Raw genomic sequence first — 20,291 nt, forward strand, 5'->3', positions numbered from 1 at the left:
ATAATAGATGAGTAGTAGATGAGAATATCGGTATTGTTCTTTAAAAAGTAAAGAATGTCAGAAATTTGCAACGGTGTGCAGAGAGAGTGTACGCTGGAGTCTGGGTCATGGAAAGGGATAATTAGTAGCTGACTAATTTGGTTCCCACTGCAGTGCACATACAAAAAAAACCCCATACAATTTGGCAGCTATTGAAACAATGGTGAGAGACGGAGGGATTGGTCCTTGTTGTTTCTGTGGGTGGGTAACAGTTTGCCTCCTGTCTCTTGGGTTCTTATAAAATACTGTTCATTCCACATGTGCCTCCTTCTTCAAAGAATTCCCACATTAGTCCTGAAAACAATCCTGCCAGTATGCTTCAGCAATCCTTTTTTTCATCCTGTGAATGAAATCCTGAAGGACCTTATATGTGTGATTTCTGAATCACTCTTGTAGGATATTTGTAGGAGTAACCCCCTCGTACCGAGATCCTTCAGCAAGTTTTTGTAATTCCCCTACAAATGGTCTTATTTGTTACCTTTGTATTATTACTAATAATTTGAAGTATCTTCTGTAATATCATGAGAAGTATTACACTATTGACGTATGTAACTAAAAAAGGTACTATTATAGTCAGGAACTTCAGTTATTTCTAATATATTATAATTAACATTATGGTATTCTGTTCTCATAAGTGTGGCTATCTGAGCAGTATTGTCTTCGTACTAATATTCCTGTCCATCATTTTGTAAACTGTATGTCTGGTGTAAACCTTTCAAAAGTATGATGCATTACTTCTACACCTATAGCTTTATACAATACTGAGTTTTTTTTTTTCACACTTTGGAGTGATGACACGTCTTGTCACTTTTGGATTATCGTCTTCTCTTCAGTGCAGTAGGTTTTGTGCCCTTGAGGTCACTGTTGGTCTAACATCTCAGGCAGCTGCTAGCAAAAAACTACAAGTGACGTCAGACAGCACCCTCTCCTGCAGCATAAATGCAAGCTGTCAGCGTTGAAAGTTTGTGAACTAGAATAACTTTCAAGTATGAACTATACATTTGCTTAAACTGTTGCATTAGAAAGTGGTTGGTGTGTGTTATTATGCATTTTTCTCCAGCTTACTTAATTCTGAGTTTTATACATTATTGTTCCCCAATACCCTGTAGAATACCCCATTCTTACAACTACAATTTTGTAAGGTGGAGATCATCAGAAGACTACACATCGGGTCAGGTGCAGAAGTGAGAAATGACTTTACAAAGTGAATTTAGGAGAATCTTTAGAAAGGGGAGTAAAACCGTGCAAGCCCAGTGAGGAATTACAATGAGGTTAATACACCAAAACGTTTGAAAAGTGTCTTTAAAGGCCAGTTAGTCAGATCCTCAGCTTAACATCTCATCTGCAGGTCAGCACAGTGTGCCTGTTCACTATGCTGAGAAACAGTACAAGTATATTCCAACCCTGAGGGAAGAGCACCAGTTACTGGTCCACCAGTAACACTTACATTAGCAGTAACAGCCTGGTCTGCCCTCACAATACTGACTAGGCCCTGCCTTGTTAAGCTTCTGAAATCTGATGAGATCAAGCACTAGCTTTCTTTAAAATGACAGATTTTGTCATTTAGGAGGGTGACACATAAATCATCTTTATTGAAGTGCCTATTAATTTCTAGAAGTATACAAGTATAAACTGAATGTATAAACATAAAGAAGGCAGCATACAGGACTGGAATTGCACATTAGATGAAAATAAGTTAACACAGGGTTAACACAGAAACTAATACAGGAAATGAAGAGGCAGCTCCCCCATTTACGAATCCAAAAGGGCAAAAGGAAATCCTATATAATATCTTCTCTGCCTTTTTTTAAAGAAAACAAAAACAGAACTGGCCAGACGATATATTTTAAAAAGCCTACAAAAGGCTATTCTTCTGCCACCAGCCCTAAAGGCAACAGGAAATCCTATACAAGCAAGCCCCATATGAGCTGAAAATGAGGCTTTCCCTTTATGTCCTGCAAGCACACATCCTGAAAATGACCTTATTCTAGCAGTGGCATCAGCAGACAAAAACGAGTTTGGAGTAGAAGTTGACGTGGTGCTTTTTTCGCTAGCGAGAAACTCAGGAAGCAACTGCGGAGATGAGAATTAGTAGAAATCTCGTTGAAGGCTGTGAAAAGATGGGTTTGCCATTTGTCAGAAAGGGTAAAGACAATCGAAGAGGTCCTGCTGGAAGACTTTTATACCTTTTGAGAACTGTGCAGCCCAATCTGAGGTCATTTCAACAAACTGCTATTTTTAAAAAGGGGACAGGTTTGTGTGCTGTGTATTTCTTTCTATCTGATTGTCAGCTGTCGTATAATTGTAAATAATATGTTTATTTATTTTATTTGTAATTAAATGTTTGTATATTTTGTAACTGCATTTGTGGATGCGATCACAAACAGATACTTTCGCCAACAATAGCATCGGCACCCTTCATCTCTTCATCACTTTTTGTATTTGTAGTTTTTGTATTTAGCTGTTCTTTATCACTGATATTATTTCAATGATTATTGAACACAATGAAATTCAAAACACTTCTCATTCTAGGTAGGAGGTTGCTTATGCATCAAATGACTTTAGGGAAGTCTGGAAAATATATTTTCATAGGTATCTTAGCAATAGATGTTTGGCGTTCAAAGGAATTATGCCTGATTAAAGATAAATAAGGGACAAAATATAAATTAAGAAATTAAATCAATGCTCTAATATTACATACATTCTAATTAAACATTATTGTTACTGATGCATGGTATTTTCATACCTATTAGTGTTTGTTTTCCTTGCACTTAGGGGACTGTAATTACTGTTTAGTTTGAAATAATAAAAAACAAAATAGTGGAGAAAAGCTCCTTCAGTAGATGTTAATTAATTTAAATCTTTGTTCTTTACAAAATCATTTTTAGACAAGAACAGTAGTTTATGGAAGACTTTACACTAAAGGAACCCATTGCACACATCATGAGAACTGTAGTTGAAATAAGTTGAAAACAGTTGCAGTTGTGCTTGAAGACTAATATACATTCTCACTGAAATTATTTGTTTTATTGTGGTGATAAAAAAAGAATACCACAGGGTTAAGGATTGGAAATCATCTCTAGATATTGTAAACTTTGATTGACCCCTGAGTCTGCTTTTTACCTTAATCCTTTTGTCACATTTGCATAATTTTGCATTCTTGTTTGAATGATTTATAAATATGCAAATACATCTGTCTTGAGAGCCACATTTTCAGCAGCGTTGGTCCTGAAACGCCCCAGTTTTCCAGCAGGCATCGTTTTTCATCATGGGATGAGACCGATGTCTGACAACCGGCTGCTGCCCATTGATATGGTTCTTGTGTCAGACACCTTTTGCACATGTGTGAATCATTTAACATTTTGTTCCAGGATAGCAAAAGTTTCCCAATGTAATAAAGGGCATGGAATCAAGTGTTTAATGTTTTGTTATTGGTTATTCTTCTATCGCAGGACACACACATACACAAACATGCACACATTCACACCAGGGCCAATTTTTCCAGAAGCCAATTAACCTACCAGCATATCTTTTACACCTGAAAACAAATGTCTAATGTTTCCTGAACTGAGGAACACAGACAAGTTATCGTTGCAGCCTTGAAACATTGTATTTAATGAGTCCTGCTTTTGGAGGATTGATTTAACATGAGTGCTGTCAATGCTCAAAGCAGTCATAATTAGTAGTAAGACTAGAAAAAAAAACCTTTTCCAAACTCTGGTCTACATTTTCAGTATGTTTCATATTGTCTTATGTTCTGGTTTCAGAAGTTGCTGTGGAGGGGAAAAGGCCTTTAACTGGTGAGTTAGCCTTCTCTGTGACTTACTCCTCCAAATATTCCTATTCAGCTATGTCCTGCTTTCTCTAGCATGATAAATCTATTGCCCCACTGTCATTTCTGCTCACTATGCCTGCTGACTGAATTATCCTTACAAGCTGGAGAAATATCATCTGACAGGGTGAGTTGCCACGGGCAACACCTTTGCAGTTCCCAGAAGGTGACTTCAGATACTGTATGTAGGCACCAGTTTGTAGTGATCAAAAGACACATGGATACAAGGAAGAGCCAAAGTAAATACTGTGTTATTAAATCCCTAAGGCCACACATTTTTATATACATGACACAAAATATGCGTACATACAAATGCAGTATGAAAGGAAAATGTGCTTAAAATTACAAGGTACATAATAGTGTATCAACATAACATAACATAGTATACACAGGTACATAACATAACAGTGTATCAAACCTGATGATACAGTGCCGTCTATGAAATCATAGACTGTGTTTATTAAAAAAGGTTCCTGGCATGTAACAACACTACCCCTCAGCCTATTATGACATTACATGACTCATGTTAACCAAGTCACATGACTTTTTGCAGCCTGATACTAGACTGATGCTACTACTATTTCCACTCAGATTCTCTCATTCCCTACTGATCACGTTAGTCCCTTTCCAGGAAAGAAGAGGAAATCGGTCTCTTGATCTTCCTTTATTACTTCTTTCTCTGAGCCCCTTTTCCTCAGGGCATTCTCTCCCTGGCCAACAGGACCTTCTACCCTCTTAGCTCATTGCACTCTCTTGATCTTTTACAGTTCAGGACTACCTTTGGAGTTAGGGAAAGGTACTGTAGCGTAGAGTAGAGGAGTTCATTGCCATATGCACATGTACACTGGAATTTATTTTCGCGCCAATCTCTCAGGACAATCACAGTACAACAGATGATACAATACTACACACAACACCACTCAATGTAGGCAGTACATTACAAAATGGTACACAATCCTTGTTCTGTAGAGCCCAGGTATTTTTCCAAGACCAGTTTGTATTATTGTATTTGTTATGGCACAGGGTTTCTCTTCCTCGATGCCTGAATTCTAGCTCTTTTCTAAGTATGAACAGGTACGACACTACACCTCCAGGCAGTGCCACACTCCACCAAGTGCTTGCTCCAGCATTGAGCCTAACAAACAGGCTACCATGCAACAAGCCTGCCCAGTATGGTGGCCCTCAGTACAGCATCTTTCATTGCATCTTCCACACATTTCATTGGGTCCACAGTCATGTTACCCAGCCCAGTCCAATTGTGGAAAAAAAACTCCTATCTACGGAGCCTTAATTCTTTCTCCCCATTTCTCCATGTTAAACATTTCCACCCCTGACATAACAGCCAGCCAGCTCGTTCTTCCTTCTGCACTTGAGTTCTTAGGCTGCTCTTTTACACTCCTGCTGATAGTCATCAGAGGCATGATTAATTCAACAGGAACCTTCTTTCCCCTCACATGGAATTCCACTCACAGTGATTGGCCAACCATCATTTAGCCCTAGTGTCTCTAGTGTCTCCTGTTTCCAAATACTCATCAGCCATCTTGGCTCAAGACCACACCTAGGCCAAAGTTTGAGCCAAGATGGGAGGAACTAAGCCTTTTCCAGACGCACAGGCCACATAGCAGGACTATACCTCAGGGTGCTAGTCCATTGCAATACATTAATGTAGCCATTAGTCCAGCCAGCAGATCTTTGGATCTTTAAAGATAATTAGAGAATTGAAGTGTGATGAAAACTATATTCGTTTCATTTCATAAGTGGTTTGCAACTAGTTATATACTGTATGTATTGTCAGTTGTCTCTTGTTTGCACAACCTATGGTATTGCAGATAGATGTATTAACACCCAGTACCTTAAATGTACTTCATGAGAATGTAAGGTAATTTACTAGGTACATATTAACAAACATCTTTTATCATTGGAACAAGTAATAGGTTTATTCCATGCTGAAAAGAGAAGAAAAGAAACACAATGTTTCGGCTGTGGAGCCTTCATCGTGTGCCGAAACGTTGTGTTTTCTTTCTTCTCTTTTCAGCATGGAATAAACCTATTACTTCTTCCTTTGCAGCCTACGCATGCTGACACAGCTACCCACCTGAACCTTTATCATTATTTTATAGATTTATTTGGAATTATCAGGTTCACTAAGATAAATGCAGTAGATGGGTACTAGCATTCCATTAAAGATGAAGTAATAAAAAACAGTAGATTCACATGTGATGACTTTAACTTTAATGGAATACATATGAGTCTAAAATTTTGTTTGTTTTTTTCTGTAAATTGTCATGGTATAATTCATTGTCTTAAGACACAATGAATTGCGGATGTTTTTAATTAGCACTCGGGTTTTTTAATCTCCAAAACCTTTCAAGCAAATCACATCATTCAAAGACTTTAAATTTTCAACTAAAGAACATTTGCAAAGTGAGGAGACCTGAAGCTTTTTTGTCTTGCAGATTCTTAATAATGAAAGGAAATGTATGAATTAATTATTTTTTTCTCCTTAATTTTATGCTTTACATAAGTGCTTTACTACTTGCTATTGCGAAGACAAATGTGAACAGCTCTGTCTTTTGTATTGCAGTTTTAGCAAAAAGGTCACACTCTTTCCTTACCAAATATAGTGTTTTAAAATTGGTGTCTCTAAAATCTTTGGTCTTGCCTGCAACTGCACAGTATAACAGAGTGTTGTGAAAGTAAAAAAGCAGCAAGACCTTTGATATCGCAGAGGAATTGGTTTTTATGTTGATTCATATCAGTCCTGTGGGTGTTTCCAGTAATTTGCCGTTTCAGAAAAACACTTAGTTAAAAGTTGGATACTTATTTTAAAGATATTTTTTCAAGAGCTTGCTAGAACTCTATTTAGTGTGTATAACTCATAATGCTTATAATGTGCATGTGTAGATTACAAACCTTTTAATTTAAAATATTCTTTTAAGTAAAACGTTAAATATATTATGCTCTTTTCTTTCATTATAGTGCAGAATAGTAATTTGGATCTTCTTCGTAATTTGAATTCCTTCAGGTATGCAGGATTGTACAGTAAATATGTTCAAGAATGAATGTTCATCTGCCTATCCATAAGTTTCCATATGTATTTAAGAAAAAGGAAAGGTTACAAACAAAAGGAAGCCAATTTAATTTTATTTAAAGCTAGTAGTTAATTGATCAGAATATCTTATCCAGACATTTTATGAATAAGCCTGTGTATCATATTTAACAATATGGCTGACTAGACTGTTCCACACTCCTACACCCCTTGCTGTAAACAATTGCCTTCTTTTCTCATTTTTAAATGCTTCACCATAGTTTCCACATGTGTTTTCATGTTTCAGTGTTGATTCCAAAGAGGTGTGTTGGTATTTATATAGATATTTGATCTATTTGTTTGGCTGTTTATGAGCAAGCATTTTTTAAAACAGTCATTTTAATAAGGACAGTGTAATGACAGTTTATTCAACATCATCTTCTCGTTTGCATTGACAGAAACTTGGGTAAAATGCTGCTAACTTTGAAAAAGTGAATTTTGTGTCATCACTACAATTATAAAAGTATACATTTATAGTAGCTTTTACAATATCTCTGTTGTGAGTGGTTTTAGAGCATCTCAATGTGACTTTATTTAGATGATTTTTGCAAAATATATTTGGAAATAAGGCAATACTAAGTGAGGTGCATGATGGTACATTTTCAGCACTCTTTGCAAAAGGATTTTTTATCCCTCTGAGGATTTTTCTTCATAAAAATATTTTTTTTCAGAGCCCGCAAGAACATCTGCATTTTATGGAAGCTTACAAAGGGAGGATTTGCTACACATCTGCTGGTTTTTCTTGTTCCATCTATGACACTATCTATACATGTACAGTGGGATTTAAGATGGCATTTGCAAAGAAGAGACAGGTTATAACGAAATTGATTAACTGCTGAGTCATTTTACATAATGAACAACACTATCAGGGGAAAACAATTTAGCTCTCTTTCCAATAATTGGAGCACAATAACAGATTTAAGAACAAGTACGATCCCGAGCCAACGCTATCTTAGTGTCTGGGACAAACACAGGGGTTCTTAAGCATGAGGTGATGGGCTCAAACTCTCTGCAGGGTCAGAGCTATTGCCTGACCATCCCTGGATCCTCACTGTGGAAGTCACAGCATCCTATCCCTGATTTCCACAAATTTATCAGCTCTTGACTTTCACTTTTTGTCACTGTTGACCATGAAAATATTCACAAAGTGTAATAGTGCTTCCCCTCATATTAACATATTAAGAACAGTTTGATATGAATTGTCACTGAGAGGTGTGGGGGGATACAATTTACAGAAATCATTTTCAAAACTTAAATTCTATTTAAGTTTCTACAATAAAATAGAAACACGTTTTCTAAAATAAAGTAAATTGTCTTCTACAATAAATAATAATAGATACAGTTAATAGAACACTAAAAGATGAGTTAAAGAGATTTTCTTACTGATCCTTGTTAATAAAGGGAGCAGAAGAACCACACTATGCTGTCTCTTATTAACCATTTATATTACACCAAAAGGATGTGCAATGCCCTCTTTTTCTGAGAACACATAATGATCTAAACATTTTACTGCATAGAACATTTTAAGATGTTTGCTTTGGTGGAAAAAATACAGGTTTGTTGCTTAAACAGCAGCAACAACTTATGGGAAAGTATCATACTATACTTCTTTTCAGAGACCAGAAAATGTCTCTTTTAAGGTCGTAAATTAAGTAGTTATCTTGGGGGTTTGTACAACAATAAAATAGAAGTCATAAGTGAGTAAAAGGACCCATAATGAGAGTACTGGATGGAGTTGTATTGCTCAGACTAAGGCAATTATAAAGACATTACATTCAGGCAGCAAATGAGGAATAGTGGTATAGTCATCATATAAGTCTTTTAGAACTCTATCCCAACCAAATTCCTTATTCAAGTGTTGTGGGTTTTTTATGGGTATTGAAGCCTACAGTTGTAAAGGGGGAGCTGATGATGTATTTAATTCCCCACTGCATTGTCCCAGGTCTCATGGATGTGGGTCCATGTTATCAGCAGGGGCTAGAGAACATTTAGCCATGTTGGAGGAGGGAGGAGTTGAATGAATTCTAAGAAAGTGGTGAAACCCACCATATAGACTGTTTTCTGTTCTTTGACTCCTGAAGCACTCTACACTTTGACATTTAGCGCATGATAGGATGAGATGATTTTCAAGAAGCTACAGTAGTCTTTTCAACTATCTCCTTCTGCCTGGTTAAAAATCCAGAGTCTGGACCAAGTTGAATAAAAAATGCTGAAGGTTGAGATACAAAAATAATTGATTACAGGATGGAACACAACTAGGATCACCACTACTAAGCAAATGTGTGCCCCGAGTCTTGGCAGTAATACACCAAAACAGGAGCCTGACAAAATACTAATTTGTTAAATTATGTTTTCAAAAGTATATCCCTAGTGCATTTGGATTGATTCCTGTCAAAGGTGTTCACAACTACACAACTGCAGATTATATTATCTGTCCGTCCATCCGTATTCTAACCACTTTATCCAATACAAGGCCACGGGTGAGCCTGAGCCAGTCCCAGCTATCAACAGGGGTGAGGCAGGATACACCCTGGATGAGATGCCTGTCCAGTGCAGGGCAGACATAGACACACACACTCACGGCAGGGCCAATTGTCCCAGAAGCCAATTAACATACAAAGATGTCTTTGAATTGTTGGAGAGAACTAGAGCTCTAGGGGGAAATCCTTCCAAACACAGGAAAGACATACATACTCCATTCACCCCAGGTCTGGAATTGAACCCAGCAATGCGAATCAGAAATGCTAACCACTGCACCACCTATATTATATTATATTATATTATATTATATTATATTATATTATATTATATTACCCATTTAAGAGAGGCCTTGAAAGTCATCCTAAAAAGCTAATTTGCAGTAGCTGGTGAATTTCTGCTTTTATAAATATGACTCCTTCAGTTTTCATCAGTTTCCACACACATCAGCAGTGGTCACACAAATACCAGCACTGGTGTTGAGTATGAACTCATCTCATGATGGTGCTGAACAAGCAAATTCTGTAGTCCCAGAGCTCTGATGATCTGATCCAGTCTGTCATCCAGCAGGGAAAAGCCCACAGTGGAGACAGGACAGCTGTGACCAGCCTCGGTCATTCCAACAAAAATCACATACTTATTTAGAACAAATTTTAGAAGGAGCAAGTTATTTTTCTGAAAATGCTGTATTGGAAAACAAATAGATTCAATGTGTTATGTTTTATTCATTTCTTTATTTTGCTCTTTTATCCAAAGCAATGTACATTTGTGCCCATTTATAGAGCTGGGAATTATGCAATCTGAGTGAAGTCCTGTGAGTGGTGCCCCCACCTAGGACCTTTGCCCCAGCCATTGCTCTGCACTGCTACCTTCCTTAACAATTTGTTGAAATTAATTATACCATACCTGTTCTGGATTGGCCTAAAAGATACAGATGTGCATTCAAAGTAATTTGCATATAGTTTACTGTCTGAATTAGACTAAACATATGAAGTTTATCATGCATTACTGAACATTCAAATAGCACTGACATCTGAAATTCTCAATCTGTTCTACGTCAGGAGTATTATTCTTTGTATTTTGCATGTATCTTTTGATCCGCCATTTGAAGAAAACAATCTTTGACTTCCCTTTTTCCTGGAAAAGAATTTTCAAAGACAGTACAACAAAGCATTGTTTCTGTTATACATCATTGTTTGAAAGTCAGAAACAGGTCATCGTGTTAAAGAGAAAAGTCAAGGTAATTTTTTTAATCAGTTATTGTCAGAACTCCTTTTAGACTGTGAGTCATTTATAGTTGGCTGCATGTATTAAGTACAGTAAATGAAATGTTACACTTCTTGTCAGTTTCTGTTCTGGGACATTTTGGGGGGTCTTATCATGTAGAGAAAAGCTTTCTGTAGAAGCTATATAGATCACTTGTCCAATAAGAGAACCATGTACAGTAAAATAACTGTGAAATCTTGATTCCTCAAATAGATATCACAGATAATGTACCAAAGCTTTTGAAAAGCCGGGTAGTCTAGACTAATGACTCTGCTTTACATGAGTTTGCGAAGGCAACATATAATTTTTTAAATCTTCCTCTGCACATCTGGAAGGGAACAAGATCCCTTTACAATGATAAAATGACTGTTGTATTTAAGGAGAGAAATTATGCAGAAGTAGGCCTTCTGTGTTTATTTTAACAGTACAAAGCAGCTAATATCATTCAGCAGGGTGAATCTGTTACAACTGACAAGTTGTATCAATTACACACTAATGCAGGCTTTTTCTCAACAACCAAAATGAAGAATTATGGCTTTTCTTGTCTTGTGGTTTCTTGATGAAAGCTTTTTCCTGTTTCCAATCTGATTACAGGTACACAAATGAAAGCAGATACCCTTTGATAGATGATGTGGTACAAAACAAACATCTAATTTGCATGATAATGAAGAACTGATAGAGAGATGGGAAATGTGTCTTTTCTTTTATTTAATAAAAAAAAATGTAAAGGAAAGAAGCCAAACCTCTTCGAGGTGAATTTAAACCTCAAACAAGGCGAGTTAACCCAACACATAGTGCTGTTATCTTCATTGTGGCTGTCCAAAAAACAGAGAAGTAACTGTACTTCTTTATTACAAATCCTGCTCTTCATATGCATTAAAAGAGACATTGAGGAGTAAATCACTAAAACCCCTGTGACCTGCTTTCCTGTGGGGGTGGCAGAATTTATTTTTGTGTCAGAAAAGGAGAAAGAGGATAGCCTATAACTATTGTAATGCATCCCTTGTGAACATGCGTGTTTTTAGGCTTTCATGTGATGTGGATTAAATTGAAAACACGAGGCACTTAAACATCACCACACTGTGGTAACCCTTTTTGTCATTTCATCCCCATGTAATGGAAGGCTTCATCAATTAATTTTTTGTTCCAATTAAAAATATTTAATACATCTAAAAAACATGCTGAGAGATGATGAGGCCTAACATAATTTAAAGGAATAAATCGTTTCTATAAAGCAAATCAATTAATCAATTATTTTTTCTTATAAAAATCTGGGTGTTTGAAGTCTACCGTGTTACTGTGTGTTTCCATGATTTCTGATTCCCTGAGTTGCTTCAGAAACAGAATCATATCAACAATTATGTCTATGCCATTTTTTGTGAGTTCCTTTTGAAACTTTTTTGTCTTATTTCTCAGTGTCACTAATTTTACTCCATCTTTAGAAATGAGTATCAACAATATGCTTACTTATATTAACAGCAAAAGTAGTTGTATTCAGTAATACACAAACCTACCAAGAAGTTGTATTCTTTCTACAATATAATATAATAGTATATTATAGTATAAGGACCCCCCCATCTTAAATACAACTGCATGGATGTGTGTAATTGTAACAAATATTTCTACTGTAACATCAATTATGATAAACATTAAAAATAGATCTGGAGGCGGGGAAGGCAGAGGAATCTGCCTGCACTTAAATGAAACTAGTCAGGTTTCTTCTTTCAAACTTAAATTAATAATTTAAAAGTAAACGTTTGTAACATGGTAAGTTTGTAACATGGATAAAGGCATGCACCAAATAAATAAATCACAATAATTTAAATATATGAGATTGTTTTTAAGTCTGAAGCATGAGAGTTAAGAGTTTACACCTACTAATTTTGTAAATCTGTTGAATATGTTCATAAACATCTATAACACTGTTTAGATACTGTACATATTTTTGCTTCAGTCCATTTTAATCTTCACTGGATAATATTGTTACTAATAGCATTTCTAATTGACTTGTCTTGAGATTTTACCCAAAGTAAAAAAGAAAATTAGAAATTAGAAAAATCAAAGTATATTCACTAATTTGGCTATATGGCTGTGTTCACGTTTCCCATATCATAAAAGCACATTCTTTCCCCTGGTATAATGGTGTCACCAGGCTGTTTTTAGACATCACCACAGCAGAAACCTGACTAGCTTTGATTTCAATCCACTCATACAAAACACATTCATGTCTCTGGACTGCTTTGATGATAAACTAAACAGTCAGGTGATTGCTTTGAAAATGATCAAATAAAAGTCTAAATCACTGCACTATAAATGGCAACCAGACTTATATCTGTAAGATGTTTCCCCACAGTGATGTTAAGAAATGTTTGGTTAAGTCTCTTTGCAAACCTCAGTAGGTAGGAAGGCTAGAGTTTATCCTGCTTTACACAGATTTCAGTTAACTGAACACAGTACAACACAGTCACTGTGTGGGTTCTAGACCATAGCATGTTAAACTCCCAAGGGTGCTGGTGCCTGGTTACACAGCTGGGCTGAATAAACCCATCAGGGAAAAGCACCTCATTAAGGAGCACAAAAGTAATGTCATCAAGGGAGTTTTGAACCTTCAACCCTGTGTTGATGAGCTTAAAGACCTTACTTCCACCTTCTCTTCATGAACTAGATCAACTGCATCCAAGTGTAGGTGTGTTTCAGTCTTTCAAAAACATATTCTGGTAGAAAGCCTTAAAGTTGAAAAGGTTTAATGTGCGCATGTGCATGTACAGGAAACAGTGACTATTCCCATTGGAGGGTTTACAAATTAGCCAAGGAACCTTGACTTGATCCCTTGGCCACTTAGAGTTGTTGCTCCTCTCTTTAATAGCAAAGTGGAAGGCTGGTTACTTAAAGTGATGCAATTGTACTATCATTCTGCTTTCAAATGTCCTTTCTGCTTCACTGGGTGGTCTGTGCGCTATTTTGTTTGTGCTTTTGCTGTCACACAAGTGCATTGATAATGTCTCAAGGGACATTGGACTGAAAACCAGGAGGAGCTCAAGACTGACTCCGTCGGTCACATGGTGCTGGTGGCACTGATGGCTGCCGACCTCACTGTGGATCAAATTTATCATGAGATGCAAGATCACAGAGCCACCCCGGAGAGCACTAATTGCCTGTGCCTCAGCTGAATTGCATCATAGTGGTTAAATTTGTAACTGTGCATCATGGGTAGTTGTGACACTCTTTTGCATTTTACACATGTGCATTTACCCCCATTTTCCATTTTTTTACAGTACCTCTGTATTTATCGTTGATTCTTTCCTTAGGAAAGCAAATATAAAGCATATGTACAGCATATGTTATTTCAGAAACAAAGTATTTGAATACTTCAAAAAAACTGAGAAACTATAAAAACTACAAAACTCAAAGTGGGTTCTACAGATAGTAAGAATATGTAAAAATTAATTTCATACTTAGATATTTATTTTCAAATACATTATTTGCTAATCCATACATTGGTATACTGCATCCTATAAAGACCTCCTGGGAAAAACTAAGGTTACTGATGGAAGAGGTGTTAGTGGGGCCATCAGGGGGTGCTCACCCTGCGGTCCATGTGGGTCTTAATGCCCCAGTATAGTGACGGGGACACTATACTGTAAAAACAGGTGCCATCCTTCGGATGAGACGTAAAACCAAGATCCTGACTCTCTGTGGTCATTAAAAATCCCAGGGTGTAGAGTAGGGGTGTAACCCCGGTGTCCTGGCCAAATTTCCCATTGGTTCTTAACAATCATGGCCTCCTAATAATCCCCATCTATGAATTGTCTTCATTACTCTGCTCTCCTCCCCACTAATAACTGATGTCTGGTGAGCGTTCTGGCGCACTGTGGCTGGCGTCACATCATCCAGGTGGATGCTGCACATTGGTGTTGGTGGAGGGGAGTCCCCATAACCTGTAAAGTTTGAGTGGAGTGTCCAGAAAAGCGGTGTATAAGTGTAAGCAATTATTATTATTATAAGCTTGATCATAATCCAGGTAATTCATCTTGGAGAGTAGCTGTGAGAACCTGCAGCAGTTTGAAATTGCATCATTTGACAAAATAATTTTACTTGTCTGCATACTGGCCCAAAACAGGGTCTTATATATTAAATCACTCAGAGCTTGTTTTTTTTTTAGTAATTAGTGTTCAAGTACTTGTGAACACCACATAAAAGACGATTGTCACAAACACTGCTGTAAACCACACCATCACTTCAGACATCATCCATCTGAGCCACATACTGTATAGTGTTTATAGATCTAAGAAGCATTAAATCATTTCACAGTGCTCAGAAGGGTCTTTATTTCTTTTGAACATGTGCTATAGAAGCATGAGAAACAATGTTCTTTTTAGGTTTTGTTGTCAGAAGTAGGAGAAATAAACCACAGCAGTTTTCATTTTTTGGTCTAAAAATACTCAGGCATGTAATAAATAGGCTAAATTCACAAAACATCAGCTTGACGTTCATATGAACTTCTAATAATTTACACTTCTAAACCATAGAGACCAGAAAGGCTGGGTTTGGTTGTGTGTGCTAAGGTATAAATGCACAGAGGGATTTGGATCTCAACTCAGTGGGGTTACAAACATAAACTACTGCACTTCATCACAGTTAGAGTGGTAAACACTTGGCTTTTAATGTAAAATATTCATACATATGTATATTTATGTGTGTGTATGTATATATAGTGAAAGCTCAATATATTGTTTTTGGCTACAATTTCTTTGATAAAATCTGCACAATGGATCCTCAAGGGGGTCTCTGGATCGTAACAGAGATTCCCTATTGAGCATACACACTATTGACATAACAAAAAGCAAACTGAGAGTACTAAAATAGAGGGCTAAGAGAGAATTGCCTAGACAGCTCTCTAACTGGTTATACAACTAAAAGGAGAAAAAAGATAGATAAATAAAAGATTGCCCACGGTTTTTATCAGTGCAATGCTATTAGATACCACATTCACCACTGGTATAGCTGAGTTCTAATCTTGTGCCAGCAAAAAGGAAGAGCATGCTGGGATATCAGGAAATTAAGCCAATTAAACGTAACTACCCAAAAGGCAGCATGTACACCACTATTGAGAACAGAGGAACATAAGAGAAGTTACAAATGAGAGGAGCTCCTTCAACCCATCTACCCCTTTTAATAGTAGATAACTGTAGATCCTAGATAATTGATCCAAGGATCTCATCCAGCCATTTCTTGAAAGAAACCGAGGGATCTGCTTCAAAGACAAGGCTCAGTAGTTTGCTGCATACCTCTAAAACCCTTTGTGTAAAGCAGCGCCGGCTGTTCTCAGTTTTAAATGCACTTCCACATATTTTCCACTTGTGCCCTCTGGTTCATGTTTCACTGTTCATTCCAGAGGAATTCCTCTGGGTTGACTTTGTCAGCACCCTTGAGGATTTTGAATAATTGTATCAAGTTCCCTCTTCGTCTTCTCTACGCTAGAGTAAAAAGTAATCAAAGAATGTAGCAAAGAGTAAAAAGGATGTAACGAAGGATGTGCAATGGGTTGAGATCTTTTGAGACGAAAATCACTATCTAAATTCAATGGATTATTAGTATTAAATGAATGTGTGATGAACAGCTAATTAAACCTCTTCAGGAATTCACTAGAAGATTAATTCCAAAAATTGGTATCCATCTATCCGTCTTCTGACTGCTTTATTAAATACAGGGTCACGGGGGAGTCGGATTCTGTCCATCGCAGGACACACTCAGACACGAACACGCACACACTCACACCAGGGTCAGTTTTCCCAGAATCCAGTTAACTACCAGTGTGCTTTTGGACTGTGTGAAGAAACCCACACAAATACAGGGAGAACACACAAACTGTAACACAGGCCCCCAGCACTGTAAAGCAGCAATGCGTACCACTATGCTGCCCAAATTATGATAACTGGAATGGCGATTTTTTTTTTCTTAGATTGCTTCTTCTATTTCCCCTATAAGGAAGTCCTCTCCTCATACACCACATCGCCTTGCTTATCTTTGTTTGGTGAGCTAATGTCAATCCAGCCTACTGGAAACAAACTCATTTTGCCACACAGCTAAGGTATGTGCCATTAACCCATATATTTGCTTCATTTATGCTCATCCCAAGCCCATTTTTTACACAAATACAGATTTTACAATCCTGTGATTAGGCTATTAGCAACAGTTGAAAGATGAAGTAAAGGAATTCATTTTTTTTATTTTGCTACTGCAGACGTTTTTGAAATGGGATACAGCTGAGCACAAAAAAGCATTATTCAAACAACAGGGAACTATTTAATACACTCAACCTTAACAGTTCAGACAGACTGACTCAACAGTAGCAAAACTTCCTTCCAAGGCTAAGATAAATGCAATAGACAAATATAGGCCATTGTTTATAAAGAGCATGGAACATTTTGTTTAAAAATGGCATTGTTTAAAACAAAAGCAAATTCTCTTGTTTTCTTCTAAGCAGCAGCAGCTGCAGCAACAGCAGCAGTTTCAGCCCTAGAATGGACATATGAGTTATTTAGGAAGCCGGGTTTGACGATAGTTAGACAAAGAAAAGCAAAAACTGTCTGAAACAAGTTACAGAATGCCTCAGTAAAACAATATGCTGTTCTCCAGGTCCTGACATGTACAGTATTCAGTTTGTGAGATACAGTAAACCATGCAATGTAATTGTTCACAGATGCAATGTCATAATAAATAAAAAGAAACTATTAGATTTAGCATTTCAAAGGTGATTGTGTTATATTTGATTTTGTGATGGGACTGTGCTTTGTATCTGTATTTTTAATCATGATATTATACATGAAACCACAGTTTAAAGCTATTTGAGGATACAGTCTCAGCAATTGGTGTTGCTGTGAAAAGATCAAATAAGCTTAGTCAAAAGTAATTCTTTATAGGCAGTCAGTTTAACCCATTTGAAGATCTGAAAATATTTGTGGAGTCTAACTGATTGTGCAGTTAAAACCAAGAACAGGGAACACATTTTTACACAAAGGGCTGTGGGAGTCTAGAAAAAATGGCCCGGCCACATCATTAAAGCAAATAACCAGGCTGCTTTTAAGAAAAATGGGGCTTTAGATCCTTTGACTTATTAGCTACTAACAACCAAATAAGTTATAAGGGCTGAATTCTTATGTTTGTTACAGGTCTTAAGTGCTCATTTTAAACCAGCAGGATTTTACAGTAGAGACATGTATTTAGTAACTGTATAGATTTAAGCGGCTGGGCAATTTGCTTCACTCTTAATAATATTGGGCAGTAAGAAACCATCTTACCAATTTCTGAGTGAGATAGAGAATGTAAAAGGTTAAGAAGCAAGAGTAGGGAAATCTACCCATCATGCAATGCACACCTTTTGTGGCAGCATTCCTCATTATGCACGGCTCGTAAAAATTCATTTCATTTACTTTTAATAATGTAAGAGTGACTATTTAAACAAAGCTGGGGGAAATATTGCTATAAAAATGCTCAAATCTCAGTATTAGTTTTCTTCACTGCTTTTGAGAGCCCAACTCCTGTCATGGTGGAATATCTGTGGCCACAACTCCAGATTTAATAAATAAAGCCAAGCACCAGCCTAGGACTGTAGGACTGTAGTTTACAACAGGACTCCCTGCTGAGCTTTATCCCTCTTTATTAAGGGGTTTAGAAGCTGGGACATGCTAATTCCTTTTGAAAGAAGCCAAGCCTTTACAAAGCATTAAGAATTATAGAGAATCAATGAGAAAAACACATTGCAGTTTCAATTTTCTTAACTTGGTGTCATGCATGCATTTCTTGGTTACCATTACATATTGTATGCATCTTCACTCAACAGCTGCTTGATTGCTCTCTATGTCACACAGATGGAACTGTAAAGGCAGTATTGTTTATAATATATTACTGACTTTATATCTCTAATTGGATATGCATATAAAAATGACATTTGTAAATTATGTGACAGAGAAACAGTGACACCTGAAGAAGACTCAATGGCTGAAATTTTGTGTTTCTTCTTACTTCTTACTTAAGTTAACTTGTACTTGTTCCTTAGAAGCGTGGTTATGAAGTTGAAGATGGGCTGGGGTCACAGAACTCAGTACCCTATAAGACAGCACTCACCTCACCAGCTTTGAAGATGAAAAACAGAAACAGCACAACACTCCAAGGGAATCCCGTTCAGTATGTAATACTACTCTATGAAATAAAAACACCTCATTATTTCTATAAAGTCATCACAACCTTTCAAGGGGAAAAGTGCAAAGTGCAGTTTTAACACCACAGCAGTATTTTAAATTAGCAGCTCTTTATATAGTCATGAACTATTTGTTTAATTGTAACATGCTATCAAATAAACAGCTTCAAAAAATGGCCGTGGCTATCTGAATTTTTACATATTAGACTTTTAAAATGTTGCCTTTCTTAAACTCATTATTATAATGGCTAGGTCATTGTATCTCCCTCCCCCAGTCTTCCAAACAGGAGAGCTCTAATTGCAGTTCCCTGAACCAGTCGCCTTGTGCAAGCACAGCTTCAAAAACAGGTGTACTTACAACAGAGAGTTCAGAGACACTGTCAGGAAAAGAGTCTAGAAGTGGAAAATGGTCTTTGAACTTTGTCTGCCGTGCAAGTCAATTACTCAGATATTATTTTTGGTTTTACTTAACAAGTACCTTCTTTCAAATTAGATTTGAACACTCAAACCCTTCTAGGCTTGCTTCCCTGTTTCAGCAGCGACAAACCAAGGGAGAAACCAGATGGTAGCAGCCTGAGTGTTTCTCTAAGGGAAACCCCTGTCAATCACGTGGAGCTGGTTTAATAGGTGGATTACCACAGGTTCTGTTCCAGTACCTCTTCTTCTTCTTTGAACGTGGCTGTTCAAAATGATGAATGTTGCTTAAAGTCAAGCTATAAAAAGAAAATAACATATCTGGTTTAATTAATATATCCCAAAAGAATAAGGTTTAAAAATAGCTGTTAAGAAAAAAAATGTTTTCTCCCATTTAACAAAAAATACAGCTGAAATGACACATACAGAAGAACAAACCATTTATTGTTCTTTCTGCATATATTTACTATTATAATGCACATGCCTTTGTAATATGAGATATGATATAGGGCATTTTCCCCTAAGAACATTATCATCAATTCAAAATTAGAGCAAATCTGAAGTGTTTACAAACAGTGATGTGATATATTTATACAACTAGTGTATAACAAACCCAAATCAAAACACATTTTGTCTGCACACCTGAGCTTTAGTTTAATGGTAATTTATGTGGTTAGAAAGTGACAGAGGGAACCAATAAAGAAATAAAATGATTTTTTCAAGTGGAAAAACTGCAGCTTCACTCCATATTTAAAATCTTTCAGTGATGACACTGGTGTGCAGTTCACAATGTTTGGGAGGTAGAGAGCCAAGTTCCCCACCCCCACAAAGCAACATCTTTATATACAGTATATGTTTCATTTTCTGTTGAGTCTCAGTTACACCAAAATATAATTACCGTTATGTTTGGACTAACCATGGTATAGGATGATTTTATTGATCATATTTGTGGTTTGGCATCTGATATATCAACT

General features: G+C 36.8%; 1 long non-coding RNA gene across 1 annotated transcript; it reads left to right on the forward strand.

The window, feature by feature from the left end:
- The first annotated feature begins 1,966 nt into the window (after positions 1 to 1,966).
- Positions 1,967 to 19,079, forward strand: LOC107078581 (uncharacterized). Its single transcript, XR_001479537.2, has 3 exons — positions 1,967 to 2,292; positions 3,807 to 3,839; positions 18,763 to 19,079. It is a non-coding gene; the product is annotated as an uncharacterized lncRNA (long non-coding RNA).
- Positions 19,080 to 20,291: the final 1,212 nt, after the last annotated feature.

The sequence above is a fragment of the Lepisosteus oculatus genome, chromosome 10 (genome assembly GCF_040954835.1).
Source record: "Lepisosteus oculatus isolate fLepOcu1 chromosome 10, fLepOcu1.hap2, whole genome shotgun sequence".
Classification (NCBI taxonomy): Eukaryota; Metazoa; Chordata; class Actinopteri; order Semionotiformes; family Lepisosteidae; genus Lepisosteus; species Lepisosteus oculatus.